Source organism: Rhipicephalus sanguineus, chromosome 2 (genome assembly GCF_013339695.2).
Source record: "Rhipicephalus sanguineus isolate Rsan-2018 chromosome 2, BIME_Rsan_1.4, whole genome shotgun sequence".
Taxonomy (NCBI): domain Eukaryota; kingdom Metazoa; phylum Arthropoda; class Arachnida; order Ixodida; family Ixodidae; genus Rhipicephalus; species Rhipicephalus sanguineus.
The window spans coordinates 123,540,073-123,561,667 of record NC_051177.1 but is presented as its reverse complement, the minus strand read 5'-3'; the positions used below and the strand labels follow the sequence as shown (position 1 = coordinate 123,561,667).

At 45.7% G+C, this 21,595-nt stretch overlaps 5 non-coding genes across 5 annotated transcripts; all 5 read right to left on the bottom strand.

Moving 5' to 3' along the window:
* Window positions 1-6,439: 6,439 nt before the first annotated feature.
* Window positions 6,440-6,521, bottom strand: Trnal-aag (transfer RNA leucine (anticodon AAG)). The gene has a single exon. It is a non-coding gene; the product is annotated as a tRNA-Leu (tRNA).
* A 2,030-nt stretch (window positions 6,522-8,551) lies between these two features.
* On the bottom strand, window positions 8,552-8,633 carry Trnal-aag (transfer RNA leucine (anticodon AAG)). Its single transcript has one exon. It is a non-coding gene; the product is annotated as a tRNA-Leu (tRNA).
* Window positions 8,634-9,440: 807 nt separating this feature from the next.
* Window positions 9,441-9,522, bottom strand: Trnal-aag (transfer RNA leucine (anticodon AAG)). Its single transcript has one exon. It is a non-coding gene; the product is annotated as a tRNA-Leu (tRNA).
* Window positions 9,523-15,804: 6,282 nt separating this feature from the next.
* Window positions 15,805-15,886, bottom strand: Trnal-uag (transfer RNA leucine (anticodon UAG)). The gene has a single exon. It is a non-coding gene; the product is annotated as a tRNA-Leu (tRNA).
* Window positions 15,887-20,165: 4,279 nt separating this feature from the next.
* On the bottom strand, window positions 20,166-20,247 carry Trnal-uag (transfer RNA leucine (anticodon UAG)). Its single transcript has one exon. It is a non-coding gene; the product is annotated as a tRNA-Leu (tRNA).
* Window positions 20,248-21,595: the final 1,348 nt, after the last annotated feature.

Here is a 21,595-nt window from a genome sequence, read left to right as displayed (position 1 = left end):
ACTACGAATTTACATGCTAGGTGTCCTTCCTTGACCTCCTACTTTTCCCAGCTTGGGTGGGAGGTGGACGGGAAAGCGGTGAAGTGGCCCCTTTACTGCTCCCCTCCGGCCCTACCAAGCAGATAGCCTACGCAAACTGTGTAAGCTCAAACTTTTTTGTAAAAAATGTGGGCGATTATACAGTTAAACTACCCCGCATTGTCTCCTTCCTTATAGGTCGTTAGCTGTTAATGACTGGTGGAAATTTTCTGGGTCACGCTCACAGCACTTGCTCATAACACGACACAGCAAAGGACGCGCAAGTTATCCACCGCGTAATTATCACTTACGCATGACTTCCGAAAGAAAAAATAATAATAAACTATTTTCAGTACGGCGTAATATTGGTCATTGGTTCTTTGCTACTCGTCAAAAATTTTCGGTGTGCCATAAAATCGCCTTCTTGTTAGGCGACGTCACGATATGCGAAAACTCGCGGCGTTAAAACGAAGCCTGCACAATAGAGAGCGCATTACAGTGCTGAACAATATTTTTTTAAACACGAAAGTGCTCTATGCCGGGGTCGACCAAGACTTCAGTGACGTATTTCCGTGACGGAAATGAGGTCGAAAAAATTTACACGATCAGATGGCAAAGAAAGAAAGTTCCGTCAACGAGCATCGAACACACGACCGCTCGGTCCATAACAACAGATGCCGGGCACGCTATCCACTGCGCCACGGTCACAGACTCTGGAGGCATTACAAACGCGCCTTTTATATCTACCACTCTCCCGGTCGGCGGGGTGGTGTTGCCCTCTGGGAGCGGTGAAGTAAAGTAATTCTAATTCGTCATTACTGTGGCCTCCGCGATTAGCACCTGCAACGCGTTACACGTCCGTCCCATTCAGCGCGTTTTCAATAGAAGTTCAATTTTGTCAATGCCTTAACACACCGCGAGGTGGTGATCTTTGCCGAAGCGTCGTGCGTCGTAAAAGCGTCGGCCTCGCTCATAGCATCACGCTAATCCAAACCAAGAATAGCTCTGCGACGCGCGCTTGCCTCACCTGGCTGTAAAACCGCGTTCCCGGCTCACGCGCTCGCCCGGAGAAAAATCGGGGCCGGGCTACCGGGGCGGCACGACGCGCTTTGCGTTTCCCTCTATACTGGGCGACAACTTATCTTGGCATTGGAGCGAAGGCTACGGAGGCGGGGCATCCGCACATTTGTGTTACTACGCAAGTAGTTCGGCATCTTGCAGCCGATTTCAGTTCCAGTTTCGGTTTCGCTTGCTCGCATCGCTGGAGCGTTTAGCACCACGTCTACATGCAGAATGGGAACACCAGTGTGCGTAGATGCATCTACCTACTGTACTGTATATTGTCACAGGGTTGTTATGTTGACGAAGGCAGCAGTGGGCGTGTCGAAGATGAAATTCTTTATTTGGCCGAACTTGTGGCCGGGAAACGAGTCAGTCAGAGCGTCGTCTGTCAATAATTTTGACAGGGGTGAAGCGTGTCGGCTTTTATACATGTTCTAGCGAATGTTCCAGCGTTATCGCTGGTGGCCACGTAATCTCTCGACTATTCGCATACCGCGCGCAATCTTAACGGAAAGATCTAGAACAATCGTGACGCTTCTGGAACATCGCATCGCGGTCTGCGCGGAAGATTCCAAACAGTCTTTGCGGATGAAGCCCGAAGACAACAAAATAAGACACATGGGAATATGATGAACGCCACCAAGCGCACACCGCAGCCTGAATATGGTGTTTGCTCGATTGTAACGCGATCACGATTGTAACGTGAGGGGCGACTTTGGTAGCAAAAATTTGGAGAAAAAGCTCGCATTGTATTCGAATAAATACGAAATGCAAGTACCATGATGCCGCTGAATTGGGTTTAGATTTAAGGAGAGCTCACGCTAAATTGAAAAGAGACTGACGCAGAATATTTTATCAAGCTTCGCTGGTCACACACCTTCACAGAGCGTAGTTTTCCGTCTGTAGGTATTTCATTGCGCATGAAGTAGCAGTGCACTTTGCGCCGCAATATTGCCAACGCAAACGTGTAATAGCGCAGCAGCCGCGTCTTGCCGGTGATGCGCTTCTCAGTTTGGCCCGAGAAGTTCAATTTCTTGCGCTTCGGGGAGGCAAGAGGGGCCCGCAGAGCTTCAGCCTTGATACGCTTAACTGTTCGCTCACTCATTCCGGTGAGCTCGGCGGCAGTCCGGCACACTGCATTTGCAGACAAGTCACGCTGACGGCGCCTCACTCCAGCGATGACATTGCAGATAACTTGCGTGGTCTGGTGTGATAAGCCACTTTCTGTCACATTTAGAGTACAGCTTCTTCGGAGAACGAAACGGCGAGTTTGCGGCCGCACACGGTTCAGTCCAACGGTTCAGGCGGCATCGCGGACGCCATGTTTACTGAGACTCTGAGAGAGCAGGCGTGAGGAAAACGTGGTGCTGTCCAAAAAATAAAGACAGAAACAAACTTGAAGTTTACAATAACATTTTTTCACGAATGGCTTCCCATACTCGCTCTCTTTTTATAATGAAGAAATCTTTATTTATTCGAGCTAGGTAACTTTTCGAATTAGAAAATAAATATAGGTACTATTTCTTGGCGCGCGCGCATGCAGGCACTTTGGCTCTGTAGCTTCCACAGTGGTGCCAAGAAAAGTTGTCGCCGAGTATAGTTCGGCCGTGGTGTTTAATCACATTTTAACATGCCGAGGGATGGCGACCAAGTTCTGCGTCCAATATGCCACGCTCTTCTGGCTATCACACCTCGTTCTGTGATTACGCTTTCACCGTTAACTACTTGTTTCACCGTTAACTACTGCGCTTGTCCTGTTGCTTTCTTCTACTAGTCCCACGTTTTATCGCGCTATTTGTTTCCAGAGTTAACTACTACAGCTACCACAACCATTTGTTTAATCATTTAACATGGACGTTAGTCGTCGGGGTGGAGATGTTCCTCCAATCATCAAAGTGGGTGCATCCTCGTTAAACGGTGCTATAGCTGCCAGACATCAGTATACATTGTACAAACTCTCTTATATCAATGTACAGTAAACATTCAGTTACGTCTGTAAGGGCACGCTTTACTTTCGTGTTATCCCGGTTCCTATGACGTAGGGATCAACCATCTTTTTTCGATGACGTAGGGATCAACCATCTTTTTTCGAAATAGCCACGCAGTGTCTCTTTCTGCATGTAATTCAAGAAGGCTGCCCGCCAATCACATTGGCAGCCGCTGCTTATAGCAGCGGGCGAGATGGATTCATATGTGTATAATAGATACTTTCAGTAGTAGTAGTAGTATAATGATGTTGAGCTGTTATTGTGCGTATACAACTTTCTGTGAATTCATCGTTGCTGACAGAGAGGTAGAGCGAGAAATAAACATTATTAGGCATAGACACAATTCTTTGCAGGTGGGCAGCCTTCTTAGTCCAGAAAACCGTGGACGCTGAAGGTAGATCAAGTCACAGGAGAAACTTGAAAACTGGGCTTCTCAATGTGCTTGACTCCACAGACTTGTTAAAAGCCACCGCGACCGCTGTACGCTACTGTAAGATAAGCAAGGTGAAGTAGGTTAATCGGAGACTAAAGTGGGAATCTTTTTTAGCTCTCCTGTCTAGACACAACTAAAATACTCGGCACTTGTGCACAATCATCGACTCACCGCAGCTTGGATATGGAGCAAGGGCGATGCTAATCGTTTTCAAAGAAAGAAACTAAATTTCCCGAAAAAAGAAGAGAGCGTTTGATCTGGCTACAAAACGTTCACTGGTTCCCGCCCGTATTTGCGTCACCGATGACGTAAATTTCAGGTCAGGCAGGACAAAATAAAATCACGACAGCTTGCTGAATTTTATAGAGCCTCAGCTGAGCGATAGCCTCCTCTGCAATGCTCGAACGCAAAACGCAAATGCGTGGAATAGGCAGCCCGCACAGCACAGAGCCTACAATAATAATAATATATATGGTTTAACGTCCCAAAACCACGATCTGATTATGGGTTACGCCGTAGTGAAGGGCTCCGGAAATTCCGACCACCAGGGGTTCTTTAGCGTGCACCTAAATCTAGGTACACGGGCCTCAAACATTCTCGCCTCCATCGAAAATGCAGCCGCCGCGGCCGGGATTCTATCCCGCGACCTTCGGCTCAGCAGTCGAGTGCCGTAACCATTAGATCACCGTGGCGGGTACAGAGAGCCTACAGTGCGTGGTCATGGCACACGGATGACAGTCGTCACAGCTGAATCGGAGGACAAATTTTATAACATATTCACGTTATTGCTGCGTTTAAGCAAAATTTTGCCTGACTTGTTAGTTTCCCAGTCTGCAGCCGACAATGAGCACTGTCGAAAGTGGGGGGGCTCCGCCCCCCTAACATTTCTCAGTGGGGGTGCTGGCGCCCCCTTGCCCCCCCCCCCCCCCGGTAGAAACGCCTATGGATGTGGTCCAGGATTACGGTCTGTGTCTCGCAAAGGGCGCAAGTAGATGTCAAGAGGGCTGGGCAGACGTGTCAGCACACAAAAAAAATTTGGTAGTTTGAAAACGATTTCCAACGTGCATATCACAATGCGGAGTAATGTGTTGAGCCAACGACGATGTACTACAACAAAAAAAAAACTGTCTTTTTCGGTATGCTTTTGAGCATATTTTGATTGACAGAGACACTTCGTATCAGTCATTACGACATTTTTGTTGTTGTTGTTGGGAGAAGGAGGTCACTGACGAAGGCGTGATTACACCACTCGGTCGTAGTTTTCGGAAGGGGTGACAATGAGCCCCTGATGACGCTGTGACGAATTATCTTATAGACAAGAGCCGGGCGCTGCCTGTACTACTGGGACGGTGACGTTTCCGTACCGAAAAGACGCGGGTTTGATTCCGAGCTGTGACGACTACACTACGGATACATTGCAATGCGAATTCGCTGATGTACTTCAGGTGGTCATAATTCGGCACTTCCATTATACGGCATCCCTGAGAGTCCCAACCTTGGCTGTAGCATCGCATTTTCTTTATTTTTGTCTCGATCTACTGGTTTTTGTTATTGTGACGTTATTTTTATACTCGTTTTTAAATTTGTTATTCTATAATGCCCTACTCTATTTTTTTTATTCGTCTACATATTTCGTTTTATTATTGCTTATTTCGGTCGCAAATGATCGTTGCGCCCATCCACAGAACGTGTGCTTAAGGCGCCCAAGCAAGTATCGCCTTCAAATAAAATAGAAAAAAAAGAAGACAAAACGCGAGGTGTGAGCTTGAAATAGACGATATTGTTGTTATAAAACTGGATGTCCAACATCAGATGACATAATCCAACAGGCGCTCGACATTAGTCATCACTTACCAAATTACCCAGTGCCTGTCGTGTGCGGCTATACTCACTTGGTCGTGTGCGATCATACATGATCGCACACGACCAAGTGAGTACAAAATCGTCATACTCCTTTCCGAATGCCCTTGGAAGAGTTCCTGGAAAATATAGATAATTTTTCTAACCGCGAACATGTACTCTCTCCCTCTCTCTCCTGAAAGCTAGTAAAGTGCGTTGGTGGGGGGGGGGGGGGGGGGGGGCTTGACGGTACGACATTGATATTGAAATAAAAACTGTGCACGCGACGGAACACAAAGAGAAGTACACAGGACGAACACAGTCCTGTCTACTTTTACTTGTATTCCGTTCCTTGCGCCGTTTTATTTATGTTTCAATCTCCTGAAAGCAGCCAGAGAAGAGCGATTCTGTTACACAAAAAGGGCCGCGATACTCCTCATGCAATATTGACATCCCGAACGATATTCCACAAGGTTCTTTTACTTATGTTCGTGCGTGTTTCCTGTCATTTATTTATTTGTTTATTTATTTGTTTGTTTGTTTGTTTGTTTGTTTGTTTGTTTGTTTGTTTGTTTGTTTTTACCGTATGACTAAAATACGCTATTCCATTTCTAGAGAAAGTGCTATTTTCCCCTTACCTTGCCTTTATGTTGTAATGTTTACATTTACATTAACCGCCGCCTTATTTATTGGTAAATCCCCTGTAATGGGTAGGCGTCACTAATAAGGAGCAAGCAAGCAAGTTGCATCCACACATGTGGACAGTGCGCTTCAAGGTCGAAATGCAGCAAGATGCAGCAGTAATGAAAGCGAGCACTATGGTGCAGCGATAACTGTAATATGGTAATATATTGCGTGAAAGAAGCGATGGTACCAGCTTTAACGTTCGCGAATGCGGTTATGCGCATGAAATCGGTGGTATCGTTGGAGCTGGGGGAGGAGTTGAAGGAAGGTTTGGAAGTTAGCCAAAGGTCTGTCGGCCGATTGGCAGCGAATCCAAGGCGGGCTGTCGTTAACAATATCTAACTTTCCTTCACCAGAACGTCATGTCAAAGCGGTTTATTGTTACAAATAAAAAGTTAAACACGAAAAAAAATCTTGGCAGCGGTGGGATTTGAACCCACGCCCCCGAAGAGACTGGTGCCTTAAACCAGCGCCTTAGACCGCTCGGCCACGCTACCGACGGATTTACGTGCGCATGCCGCGCTTCGTAAATAGTGCGTTGGTGTTCTTCCTTTCGATATGTGCCCTACATTTTTCTTTTTTTTTTTCCTTTTCCTCGCCATGCGCCACGCGCTCAGAAGCAAAGCATACATACGATAGCTCCCCGCAGCCAATAAACAACGAGGGAGGCATTTGAAAAGTCTGTTAAAGCGAAGTAGAGCGCCAAGCCGGGTTAGTCGGTCACTTTAAAGCCCATTTACTGCGCTAGTAAACACGGACGAAGGCTGTCTTCCCTCGTCTTTGTCCGTGTTTACTAGCTCAAGTAATAGGCTTTAAAATGACTGTTAAAGCGCCTGGACGTGTTTTTATTTTGACGCACGGATGTCATATAACATTATATGTGGTAATCTCTATTGTTACATATGATAACGCTCCTTATGTACACTTTGGCTTCATGTGATCTATCTATCTATCTATCTATCTATCTATCTATCTATCTATCTATCTATCTATCTATCTATCTATCTATCTATCTATCTATCTATCTATCTATCTATCTATCTATCTATCTATCTATCTATCTATCTATCTATCTATCTATCTATCTATCTATCTATCTATCTATCTATCTATCTATCTATCTATCTATCTATCTATCTATCTATCTATCTATACAGCTGTGCCGCAGATGTTATACTCCCCAAAGGCCAGTATTAGGTATACAGACAACGGCGCAATAGCGCAGGAAAACAGCTTGCTCTGCAACAATTACCCGACAAATACCCTCTTCCTCTCTCCCTTCGCTTTCTCGCCGCCTTCAGCTCCTTCATCTTCATTTCTCTCTGTTTTGTTCACTCTTAACTATTATTTTTTATCAGTTAGCAATGTAGCCCGGCTATATATAGACGTGGAGCCCTGCGGATGCGTGGTGATTCGATATGTACGCAATGTCTTTGTTTTATTTATCTCTTTTTTTTCTGTCCAGGACGTGTGACAGCGTTAGGGGAAAGAGTTGTGCCGCAAAGGCGATGGTAGTGTTTAATACGCTATTAACTGGGAAACAACAAAAATAGGCAGCCCTAATACACAAAAAATACGTCAAATTTTACTATTCACAACTTGTTGTTGAGAAATTTTGCCATAAGGTGAATGTACCGTCCTATAACATTGTTGCAGGCTCACCAATGCCTCTGCCACATGTAAAAACCTGCTTGCTTAATTAAATAATGTGCATATATGTGATGCCACTAGCTCGAAATTACTTGACACGAACTAGCGCTGTAACCTCGCTTCTTTGTTTGGCGATATTTTTGTATTGGCGCCATGTCTCGCCTTTTGTTAAACTTTATTTTGCATTCACTTCCCTGATGTTTACGTGTTTATGTACATCGTGTCTTTATCAACTTTCTACTACCTTCGTATTCCTGTTTTCAATGCCGCGCTTATTCATGGTGTTTTTCATTATATCTGTTTGCCTCCTTAAGGCACTGTACGCAACTTGACTGTATTTTAAGCAAAATAAATAGATAAACGGGCTTCGCTTTTATGCTGACCATATCGACGCGATAGAATATACCATGCGTGCAGGAAAATAATTACTACGTAAAATTGTCTGTCACTATGCCAAATTGTCTGCCACTAGCCCTTGGCCGAAGCCTAGGCGGGGTCCAAGCTGATCCCACCAATTCACAGGGCACTCAATAAAGTTATTTGATCTGATCTGAACTCGGTCGTTCCAGGAGTGGGAACGGCTCGCTGTCTCACCGTTTCCAACGGATATAAACGAGCGGAGTTACTCCATGCCATACCCGATAACAGAGTTGGGGCGAAGTTCTGATTCACACCGCTGTCATAATCAATGTAAATCAATGGAGCTAACCAATAGGCTAATGCCACCAGAGTGCATCTATAGCCCGGAAGCCGCTAAGGAAAACTTTTAAAAAATTATAATAATCCGAATTGGGGAGAGATCTGAACGTATTCGTCCCTGTTTGTATGGTGACTTATGTACGTTCATTGCAATGGAGGGGGTGAAGAAAAAAAAATGTGGCAGCGGTGGGATTCGAACCCACGCCCCCGAAGAGACTGGTGCCTTAAACCAGCGCCTTAGACCGCTCGGCCACGCTACCGACAGGGACACCAGGCAAATAACGCCTTTGTTAGGAGGAAAACTATGCACAAACTGCTTTTCATTTTAAGTTCACTTTTAATTTTCTCATTCGACTTTTTAATTTCGCGCATCATAAAAATTCCCGCAACCAACAGTTTTACTTATGTAAATAGCCCTTCGATTCGTAGTTATCATACAATTTATAACAATTTATAAACGCCATCAGGCCCTAATTATGTAAAATAAGAGATAGATTATTTCACTCGACTCTCTAAGGCATTAACATATAAATCCCGGTCATTTTTGACACTCTAATGATACTGGAAGATTGCGGGTATGTGATATGTCAGATGACACATGACGACAGGTATAGTTGGAGTTCGCTGGCAGGAGACTTCATCCTGCAAGTTGCCATGAAAGGAATGGAGGAGAAAATTATTATTATTATTATTATTATTATTATTATTATTATTATTATTATTATTATTATTATTATTATTATTATTATTATTATTATTATTATTATTATTATTATTTACCATGTAGCTCGTTCCTCGTCGATATTTTTGTTTGTTGAAAATATGCTCTTCACGAGCGGCGAAGTGTACCTTTTCTTTTTATTTATTTAGTTGTTTCTCTGCTTAGAGAAGAGCAGACTGCTGCCAAAGAACGTTAGAGTGGGGTAATTGCAGCAAAGGTATAAACAAAGACGTGAATTTAGGTAACAACAACTGTGTTCTGTGGACCACTTAAAGCAGGTGAAAGGGATAAAAAATATATTTATCACTAGAACGTTCAAAAGAGACTCGCAAAAAAAAAGAAAGTGTGGCAGCGGTGGGATTCGAACCCACGCCCCCGAAGAGACTGGTGCCTTAAACCAGCGCCTTAGACCGCTCGGCCACGCTACCGACGGCTTTCCAGTGCGAGTCACATAAGCTCGCTCCTCCACATGTGCTCGATAGGCGACCTACTTTTTTTTTCCAGCTGCGTACCATGCCGGCCTCTTCGGCTGCCGTCTATATTCAATGAGGACAACAACCATCGCTACTTAGGGTAGCGTTAAACGATGCACACAACACGTATTACCTTGTTAAGGAGCATTCACACTTTACACGCTGAAGTGTGAAGCGGTCGCCAACTCGCAAAGGAAAAGCGGCATTGTCTGTGCGAACAATGGAGCGGTTTTTAGAGAGCCACGTTATACAACTACAGGCCGTTCGTAATTCCGCGAACAGTTGCTTACCTGCTGAGCAGAACAACTCCTAGCAAGTATTCGCCTTAGAAGTTGGGCGAGCCCCACTACTCGCCCCTGCTCCACTAGAAATAAACAAAATAATAAATAAATACGCTCGTCGCTATACAAATATGCACCACCTCGTGTTTCACTTTTCTCTTTGTTCCTTAGTCGGCTTTCCTGTTTCATAATATTCTTTCTTTTTTTCTTTCTCCGTCTTCCTTTTCAAACGGTTTTTAGTCGTTCAGCCTTTCCCTCAACCTGTTTTGGCCTGCTCTGATCAGATTTCACTACCGAAAGCAACACTGACCGCCAAAAGGTTCCGGCAGTTTATTCGATGTCCGAATCAGGCAAACTGGTGACACGAGATACTTGCGCTGTTTAAAATACATTGGTAATGCCGTAACGATCGAAGCCAAATGAATCTTCTGAAGTTCCGCTTCCGCCTTGGTGCAACGTCTTTCGTGGTCGTTTGACGCCTACGTTGTTTTCAGTTCTTACATGATCATGCTGCTTGCGCATGCGTAGCTCAACACTTTCCTTTCCACTGGGAATAACTTATGAGATAGGCTCGCGGCCCCAGCCTATCATGGGAATTCGTGATGTTATAACATCAGGAATTTCCTGGAATTGATGATAGCTCGATCATAATTCCTGATGTTATAACTCAGGAATTATCATCAAGCTAATCTGGTGGACAGTAAAACAACTCAAAAAAAGGACAGGAAGAGTGGAGAGAGAGATTGCACCGACGGGCTATGTTGTTTAACATTCAACGGAAGTAAGTATAACAATGACGATTACGATGATGAAGATTATATTTATTAACATACCCTTTGAAACGGAGTGGCAATCTATACGCTTCGTGACTACCTATCTTTCCTTCGTACAGGCTTCTGCTTTAATAGTGCACTGTTATCTACGGCTGTAGCGACCTTTTTTCTATCACTCTCATCCCGGCTGATGAGCGTAGGCGGTCATGTAGGCTCCCTAGATGAGCGTTGTAGCGCGCGCCATCCCGTGGCAACTAGTCCAAGCGTCGACTGTGCCACACTTTCACGAACGAGTCAAGGCCACGTCAGCGCGCACAATGCGTGCCTCTTATCTTGCCGGCTGCGGCAGACAACTCGCGTTCGGCAGCTGCTTATCTGGCGTCGTTGACCTCTGAGAGATACGAAACGCATGCTTAGAGCCGAGACTATTTTACTTGTGCGAAGTGTAGTACATATCTCGAATGCTTCCTCGCGTCAGCCAAATGCTTCAGCCTTATAATGTTGCTGAACTTACAGAACAGTAATGACTATAATGAAGCGAGAACTTGGGCAGGGTTGCCGTTGGGTGGATTTGAAAAGGAGCCAGAATCCAGGATAAAGTAGCCGTGCGTTTAATTTTACCGCCAAACTTGCAGCTAAATAGAACGAAAGCGATATTTCGAGTGCAGTTTTTATTATCGAAGAATAAGCGATCAAATTTTGCTTAAGCAAGGAGATAGAAATAGGAGCACCGTTTTTTGTTTCCTTGCTTGGTCTTCAAGCCACGGGTAATAATATTTATAATAAATTAAGTGCGCCTGTATAAAGTTTATGTAAAATAGATAAAGTTCGTGGCAGATACAGAGTGATTTTGGAATATTCCAGCCAGCAAGTGAGCAGGAACATTCAACGCTGACGCAGATTTTCTTTGAAGCTGCAGACCGAACACGATTGGTAAAGTGTTTACATAACACCAGTCCAGCTTGAGGTAGTGAAATCTGGCTGAAGATGAACACGCCAGCTTCATTTTGTTGCGCATCGTTGCGCAACAAAATGTTGCGATGTTGCGCTGCCTATCAGAATGACAAACTTACGCGTAGCGTCAGGCATACATGGCGGGCAGCGTGAGTGACGTGCTAACCACACGTTTGCAAGCATGCACGCAACCTCGCGCGTTCAGTATTTGCAGGCGCGCCCTCGCTGCTTTGGCGCACCTCGACGCGCACCAGTCTGCTGGTGGGGGGAGGACGCCGCGCGCTTCGGCTGACACGACAGAAAAGAAAAATGGCTAATTAATGCGCCATAAGAGAAGTTCAAGAGTAGCTAGAAAGTAGCCATGGAGCCAATCTGAAGCTTTTGTAGCCAGACGAAAATTTCAGGTTGGTTCCATGGCTACTGATAAAGGCCACGTGGGGAAGGTGCCAATTTGGCGCAAAGTATACCCACCTGTCACAGTCCACTGAACTTGGGTTTAGTGGACTGTGACAGGTAGCGCTCGTCGTTGGGCTGCTTTATTTTTCTGTTTTTGCCCATGCCTGTTTTCAGGGTATTTGGTGATTAAGTTGTTGGTTGCCGCAAGACTCGCCTGCAGTATCAAACTTTTCTTGAAGGTTGAACGTTGGTGAAGGATGCGAATCCGTGGAGCTCGCGCGCGCCTCACTAACAACGTTGTTTATTCTGTAATTTACGATAACGCAAGCTATTATTCTGAAATGTGAGGTAAGGCATGTATAAATAGCCGACGGACTTCATAGTCGTGCAGTCGTTTGTATGACGGAACGGTGGGAAAACTTTAAAACGGATTATCGAGACGGGATGACATGTAACAGCGTTTTGAAAGAAGTGATAGTTTAAGTAAAGTATTTTGACAAAACAATCTTGTGAAGAAAGCAGAGACGAGATGTTTTTTTTTCTTCTAAGCTGCTCAGTATTGAGGCAGAAATCTGATTTCAATAAGAAAACGCTACCTTTACGGCGATAATTTGAAAGAATAAAACGAGTCCACCAGTTCTGGACCGATTCAATGTCATCGGATAATATATAGTGAGCAAGCAAATCTGACAGAGTTACTGACAAATAAGCTTATAGATGAATTCAGGCTTTTCTGTGTCATAGAGAAGAGCGCTTTCTTAAGAAAACCAACGACCAATACGTATCGAAGCAACTAATCTAGCAACTGTCGCTGTCTCCAACCACGGGGCATGGGAGTTAAGATGCGATGCCGCGTAGCCTCAGGTGACGCATGCTGACGTGGTATCTAGAGCGTCGTATTGTCTTTCTATTCACGGTAGTCACTCGAGATATTTGCCCGCTGCCAAGCTTTCCTTTCCGCGATCAGGCTTACGGCCACACATAATGCTGTGTCAGAAGTCCTACCACACGCAGAAGTCCTACCACGCATGCGTACATGAAAGTACGTATGCGTGGTAGGACTTCTGCGGACTCACCCCCTTCAGTGTGATGGCTCTCTTATATGTACAGGACTGTCAAGTCAGCACTGGTGTCCCATATAGTGACAGCTATCTCTGTGCTTGAGATGAATCGCAATCGTTAAGCAGGGAATACCGCTATAGAGCCAAGGATTCGATATGCGGTGTTGGCTGCCCTGAGGAAGATAAGTCCTCCTAAAATGGGCAAAGCACGCTAATACACGGGCAACGAAATAAAATAGGACATACATAGCGCTGCTTACAACTTGTCTGTGTCTTAGTGCGCTTTACCCTTTTTTAATATAGCAAATCGCTAACAGGCTCGCACCTGATCCTACTGAATTACCTGTCCCCCTTTGTCACAACGTTGGCTCCAGTGACATTCACTGTGCAATCACTTCAGCAGGACTCCATCTTCCACGAAACTTTTGTCTGTTTCGTATTTGTGTGCTTGCAGCTCGCGTTTGTGGGTCTAGCGTGAGTTGATATTTCCATCCCTCTTCTTGTCTGCGCACGGTGGATTTGGAATGTTGGGATCGTCGGGCTCCGAGGAGGCAAGAAAACGATTTGCAATACTGATCAATGCACGCGTTTTTAAAGCACAAGCTCTGCGTCGATAAGGTGCGGTGGCAACGTCAAGGAATCCTTGCTATGCCGAGAACCAGGAAGCAAAATGTGCGAATACAGGCGGCAGCGCAAAAAGGAGGATGTGTAGCGGGTCTCAGTACTTCCGGTTCGGGGTGCGTTTCTACGCTTCCTGGCGCAATGAGAGCAACCCAGGCGCGTTATTTCTCGTCTCTTAGTCACGGACAAACACGAATTCAAAACGTAATTTCCGTTTCGCATAACGGAAAGGATAACGAAGTACCTAAGTATATATAGTACGCTGAGAATAGTTCGATACATCAACTTATCTTATTCGGTACATCGCAAAGCGACTGTAATTAACATATGTTATGTCCTTATTATACATGCACTCGTAACATGTTTTGTGCGCCGACGCCATCGGGTGGAATGTGAAACTATGTGCTGCGCACCATACTGTGTGACTTCACTTAAACACCCCAGCGTCTCTCACCAGCTCGTGTAAGCGATGTCCGGCAAGCCAACTGGTGAGAACCAACCTAACAACGTAAAGCGTGCCCGAAAAGAATATCTACTGCGAGCACCTATACAGGCTATGTGACGCAAGTTGTATCAATGCGAAATTCTATTTATACAACGTCGAATTCGCTGTTAAAAAGTCATTTCATACAAATATACATTGGTAAAGCGGTTTCTCATTTTATATGTTGATGAAACATTAGAAGATGTACTTCTAATTGCATTAGTGTATTGAGTTTTAAGCTAGCCCGGGCTACCAGTGATCTTTGTTTGCTTGCTTGTGTGTGTGTGTGTGTGCGTGCGTGTGTGTGTGTGTGTGTGTGTGTGTGTGTGTGTGTGTGTGTGTGTGTGTGTGTGTGTGTGTGTGTGTGTGTGTGTGTGTGTGTGTGTGTGTGTGTGTGTGTGTGTGTGTGTGTGTGTGTGTGTGTGTGTGTGTGTGTGTGTGTGTGTGTTTTCATACCTACAGCATAGTTGGTCAATAAACTACTGAACCTTCATGCATTAATGAGGTGATATACAGTGCAGACCTCTCCCTGTACATTTTTTTTGCCGGATGTATATAAACGTCCACTTTTCGGTGTTGTTTTCAGCTGTGCAGACACAATGTGTTATTGTGAAGAAGGATCAATGTGGCGACGCGTCGCCGAATAGCAAGGAGTGCAGTGGAGGAGTGATTACGATGAATAGCTCTGGATTGGCATATCCTTTGCAACGAAGCTGCGACAAGTAGTAATGATGTTTAACATGTTGCGGTACGTGCAGACTATCTCACTTTCATTTGCCTCCCCCCCCCCTTCCGGAGAGAGAAGAACCATACCACGTGCTTTATGAAAGAAAATTTATGTTTGCATTTTTTTTTCAGTAAAACTAACGTTGCAAGCTAGCATCAGCGTTGTCCTTTCTCTCCTTCGTCTGTATTTGTTTTAGCGCCTTTTTCGACCAAGATGACTACATACCAGCTAGCCCAAATGTCTTTTTTGTTTTTGATAAAACAGAGTGGCGAGATTATAGACACTATAGAAATACCTAAGCTGGTTCTTGGCCAAAACGATGAAAACGCTCTGCTACGGTCTGCGTTCACTCTGCACGTCGTGCCACCGCAACTATTTACCACTCGCAGCTGCAGCTACAGCTGCGGAGCTATTCGCTTCAAGCCACACGGGCCTGTGTATGCTACGAATGTCATGCACTTGCGACACATTTGTTGTCTGCGGAAAGTTCCTGGCAAACTGGATAACGGCTAGATGCATGTGAGTGTTCCTGTAGTCCCCGAAAGCGCACCCTTCATCCAGTAGTCATTCCTGGAGAATCAGTGACGCGCTAATTGCCAAAATTCATAACGTCAAGCGAAGGGAAAAGTCAGAAATGTGTCATTACATCGCGATTCCCCATTCAGGCTAGAGGCGAGGCGAAGAAGCCTGTCCAGGGTGGCGACGATTACCTGTGAATAACGTAATAACTTAACTTCAACAAATATAATTAGCCTTACTATTTCATAACCGCTTTGCTGGTAAGCTTAACAGACGTCATTCTTTTTAGTAACAGATAAATCCTCTTTTTCAATGAGCTTAGTAGTGAACTGCTCTATTTTGTAACACTGGCTCCTGTCATCTGTGGCTTGTATAGCGCTACATTGAATGATAAAAGGCGCGTATCGAAAAAAAATTATTGTGGCAGCGGTGGGATTCGAACCCACGCCCCCGAAGAGACTGGTGCCTAAAACCAGCGCCTTAGACCGCTCGGCCACGCTACCAACAGAAAGAAACGCGTCGCTGTTTCCGTTGTGCCTCGAACGGCGCTTCGCGGAAAATGTATACTCTGCCAACGAAAACAGGCGCACTGTTTGTTTTCTCATTAGATGTTCGCTGCACACATTGCCTTACAATGCTGTATATACATTTAACCGAACAGTAGTTCACAGCTTCCTATTATCGTAAACATATATACGTGGACTCAAAAGGCACCACACTTGAAAGGTTCCCGTTGACGTTACGTCATGTCTCGTGGCATGAAACAGTAACGAGGAGAACGAAAGAGAAGGGAAAAAATGGTGGGCTATGCGTCTTTTATGATGAGAACAAATTGTCTTTCTCAAAAACGGTGTCATTGACAGGGAGAGGGAACCAGCTTCACCAAAATAAGGCTTCTTGGTTTATGTGGGCGATGCCCCCCGTAATGGGCTATGTTGTTCGCAGTACATTGGAGTTGGAGCCAGCGATCTCTTGGTTATTCAGACTGTATTATTTATTTATATTAAATTGCGCAATTCCAAAAATACGTACCGATTTATTAAATGTCTTTTAGAGGCATGTGACATAAGTGCAGTCAGCAAAGCACTAATTGCGTGCTGTGTGTGCGTGTGTGCGTGTGTGTGTGTGTGTGTGTGTGTGTGTGTGTGTGTGTGTGTGTGTGTGTGTGTGTGTGTGTGTGTGTGTGTGTGTGTGTGTGTGTGTGTGTGTGTGTGTGTGTGTGTGTGTGTGTGTGTCAATTACCAAATGAAGGTCACTTTTCAAGCATTCACATAGCCACAAAATTATACAGGCCGTCAGATCTGCGAAAAAGATTACTTCCCGTTCAGCCTGGGACCACAACCTCTAACCATTTCCGCTTGTATAGTTACGCGCCACCTGCACGCGTAATTCGTTGTTAACGCGGAAGGGCCATGCATTTGCGAAGTGAACATTGACATTTGCTCATGCATGATTTGCTGTGGAGTCCTTTTCCCGTAAGTCTTCATTGGGGGATATTCAACGCTCATATACATTTTTCGGTGTTGTCTTGAAGTGTATGGATCCGTTGTGTTACCGTAAAGAAGGTTCAATGCGGCCACGAGCACCCGAATTGCAAGTACTAGAGAGGTGATGATGATGATGGTCTTTATTGGCAGCTCGTTAGAAACGGCGGTGCGAAAAGTAGCACCCTAGCAGCAGCCCCCCCCCCCCCGCTTCCCTATACCTTTATTTCCCTATTCTTCTATTTCCCTAAAATATTTCTAGCTGCGCTACTGGCCCAGTGCGTGACAAGTATTTAATTCTGGAAAATTAGGACAGCTGCGAAGCAGCGCCTACTCCGTATCATTGATAAAGCTGATAAGGCGGAATGGCAAGATTGTAGACACTACGTCAGTTGTTTGCCAAAACGCCGAGTCGACACTCGCGCGGTGTGCATTCACACTCTTCGCGTCGTCACACTATAACTATTTCCCACACGCCGCTGCAGCTACAGCTGCACAGCTGCTCGCGTCACGCCACATGCTAACGTACAGTCGAGCGCGATATGAAGGTTATCGCGCGAGCGTCGACCGGCCTAGCGTACCAGGGGCATAGCGGGAAGTTTCGCAACAGTGAAAATCAAGATTACGCATTCTTCTCGCCCTCGTTGGCTGTTCCATGCTACAACAATCACCCTTACGACCAACTCTACATCCTTTCTCTCTATTAAGCTTTCCATTCGTTGCTATTAAGCGTATTCTTCGTTGGCTCTTAACTCCGCGTACGATAACAAAATTCCTGGGAAAGATCTGGTAAAAGCTGGTGCTTGGCACTGCTTCGTTTCGGCTTGCTACGTTGAACAAAATATACCGCGTTGTCATTAAAAAAAAATGAAAATGTGCCTTCCTCAGACGGGAGTGATCGCAGGTTAGAGGGGTACTGACACCTTTTTTCGAAGGCGAATTTACTCTGTCATACAAATCTCCTGTATGCAGAGACGGCTCTGAGCAAGTGTGAAGCTCCGCAAATGCTGATAAGATATTTTAATTTGATATTAAAGTCAATTTTTCCCTGGCGCACCTACTGACATTGACACTAGCTTGACGTCAGGCTACAGTACAAATTCTGGTGACTTCGCGCAGCAGTCTGGCTAGCTGTGGTGACGTCGGGTACCAAAACTTCCAAGATGGCCGCTTGTGCGTCACCAATGGAGCCACGGTGCGAAGCGGCCGTGGAATCGTCACTATCGGCGATGCACAAAGCGCCGACGACGCCATCTGCCGCCACGACTAGGAAGCGCTGACGGGTCCCGGCAAGCAGCGTTCCCGCGAGCGTCTACGCGAGTGCACGGATGGATGTGTTTTCGTCGTGATTTAATGACTCTGTCGGGCCTCAGCGATGTCGAAAAATAACTGCTGCGTTGTCGGCTGCTCAAACACACAAAAAATTGCAGGAACGCACTTCTACAGGTTTCCGGTACTATTTCATGAGCGAGAGCGACGGCGGCGGTGGATTGCGGCTGTACGACGTAGAAAGTAAGCAATCACGCTTTGTTTACGGCAGTGTTAGAACGATTACCGTGTTTTTATTTCTCCATTTATGTCGCTACGTATTCAGCGAACGCTACTACGTTTACACTTGGTCGCCTCGCCTGCATTGTAGACGCTACAATGCACAGGTGGTTGTTATTAGTGGTAAGACGCGATGCCTAGGCTCTCTTGAAAAACGAATGGCGCGAAGCGCAATGCCAGAGAATGTGGGGAAGGTGACGGCTCCTTTACAAAAGCGCCGTAAAATCACACGTGTGCTGGACGAAATCGGCTGCATTCTACCTATTGATGGCACTGGAATGCGATCATCGGTGCAGAATGTTCGCTGTGCGCTTCTGCACCGATGATGACAAGTGTATCGTTTATTTTTTCGCAAGTTTATCGTGCTGGCTTCAAAGTTTTACCAACGCTGACCCTTCGCTTGGCCGCACCTGTGAAATCTATACGCCGGTGCGACAGCACTCCCTCAAAATCTACTATATAAACACATGGCACGTAAACGAAGCTACTGTGTCGAGAAAAAACATTGGTTCACGCGTCAACGTATGCAGGCGTTAGTGATCGGGACGTTATAAAGAAAGCGGTGTACTTACGATGAGCTCCACTTCGTAGGAGAAGCTTGTCGTCGATCGTCTGTGACAAACACTTGTCGCGTATGGGGACATTGTCGTCCCACACAGCTGTGACGTCGGACACATGTCCACTATTATAAAGTGCGGCTCCTTTGCGCACACTGTTGCCGCAAAAGTAATTATCTGGGACGCGCACAACCGCCGAATCGCACGCGCGCAAATGAGGCGTCTGCTACGCGACCCGCGAGCGGTTCCAACGGCCGCCGCTACGCGGCTTTCAGTGGCGCCCCTATAGGCGCTGCGCATCGCGGATATGTTGCACGAGCACGTGACGAGAAGCTCATACCGTGTCGTGATGTCAGGGTACAGTAGGAACCGAAACTAACTTCTAAAAACATACTGTAATGACTTTTTTCAGGGTGTACTCGTGCTTAGCACTACCTTTTCTAGGTTCTTGAGGGCCTGGCCTTTCATTTGACGCAAAAAGACGACATGCGAGAATTTTCGTGTCAGTATTCCTTTAAGGAACAGCAAAAAGAGTGAGTGAAGCTTGCCTGATACCTCCCTCTCCTCGAAAGGGTATTCTGGGCCGTGGCGCTGTTGTAGTTCTTGGTCGACGCTCGCGCGATGACCTTCATATTGCGCTCGAGTGTACATACCTGCCAATCGGATTGTGCGTGCAACTGTTTTCACGCGCGGGCGACAATGTTCTTATCCGTGGAGAGTTATTCGCAACCCAGGCAACAGCTGCATGCCTGTAGGTGTTCGTGCAGCCCCCTGAAACCATGTGGAGTTCATGTTTGAGCCAGTAGTCAGTTCTGTAGAAGAAGCGACCCAGTAATGGCTAATGCCGACAACGCCGAGCAATTAAAGAAAAAGAGTCAGAGGGAAACAAAGAGTCATCGCGACTGCCCATTCAAGTTATTGGTGCAGCGATGCGTGTTTATTGTGACACCGGGACACTGTGAATAACCTAACTAGTCAACACCATATTTATGACATATAGTGAGTCTCTAGTACCTTATAACCCTTTGCTGGTAAGCTGATCAGACGTCATTCTTTTTTGTAACAAATAAATCCTCTTTTTCATCTATCTTCACAACGAAATGCTCTCTTTTATCCACTAACTGCTGCTATTGTGGCTTGTATAGCGATACAATTGGTTATAAAACGCAGTTTTTACATTAAAAAATTTACTTTGGCAGCGGTGGGATTCGAACCCACGCCCCCGAAGAGACTGGTGCCTAAAACCAGCGCCTTAGACCGCTCGGCCACGCTACCGACTCAAAGAAACGCGTCGCTGTTTCCGTTGTGCCTCGAACGCCGCTTCGCGGAAAATGTATACTCCGCCAACGAAAACAGGCGCAATGTTTGTTTTCTGATTAGATGTTCGCTGCACACATTGCCTTACAATGCTGTATATACATTCAATCGAACAGTAGTTCATAGCTTCCTATTCTCGTAAACATATATACGTGGAGTCAAAAGGCACCACACTTGAAAGGTTCCCATTGACATTACGTCATGTCTCGTGGCATGAAACAGTAACGAGGAGAAAGAAAGAGAAGGAAAAAATGGTGAGCGCTGGGTCTTTTCTGATGAGAAGAAACTGTCTTTCTCAAAAACGGTATCATTGACAGGGAGAGGGAACTAGCTTCATCAAAATAAGGCTTCTTGGTTTATGTGCGCGAAGCCCCTCGCAATGGGCTATGTTGTTCGCAGTGCATTGCAGTGGGTGCCAGTAATCTCTTGGTTATTCAGATTGTATTATTTATTTATATTAAATTGCGTAATTCGAGAAAAGCCCACCGATCTACCAAATATCTTTTAGAGACACGTGACATATGTGTATTTAGCAAAGCACTAATGGTGTGTTGAGTGTGTGTGTGTGTGTGTGTTTGTGTGTGTGTGTGTGTGTGTGTGTGTGTGTGCGTGCGTGCGTGTGTGTGTGTGTGTGTGTGTGTGTGTGTGTGTGTGTGTGTGTGTGTGTGTGTGTGTGTGTGTGTGTGTGTGTGTGTGTGTGTGTGTGTGTGTGTGTGTGTGTGTGTGTGTGTGTGTGTGTCAATTACCAAAATGAAGCTCACCTTAGAAATATACACCTAGCCCCAAAATCATACAGGCCGCCAGATCTGCGAAAAAGATTACTTCCCGTTCAGCCTGGGACCACAACCTCTAAGTGTTTCAGTTGCATAGTTACGCGTCACCTGCACGCGCAATTCGTTATTAACGTGGAAGGGTCATGCGAAGTGAACATTGACATTTGCTGTGGAGCCTTTCTCCCGTAAGCCTTCGTTGCGGGATATTGAACGTACATACATTTTTCGGTGTTATCTTGAAGTGTATGGATCCGGTGTGTTACCGTAAATAAGGTTCAATGCGGCCACGAGCACCCGAATAGCAAGTATTAGAGAGGTCATGATGATGATGGTCTTTATTGGCAGCTCGTTAGAAACGGCGGTGCGAAAAGTAGCACCCTAGCAGCAGCCCCCCCCCCCTCTCCCCTACCTTTATTTCCCTATTGTTCTGCTTCCCTAAAATATTTCTAGCTGCGCTACTGGCCCAGTGCGTGACAAGATTTTAATTCTGGAAAATTCGGACAGCTGCGAAGCGGCCTCTACTCCGTGTCATC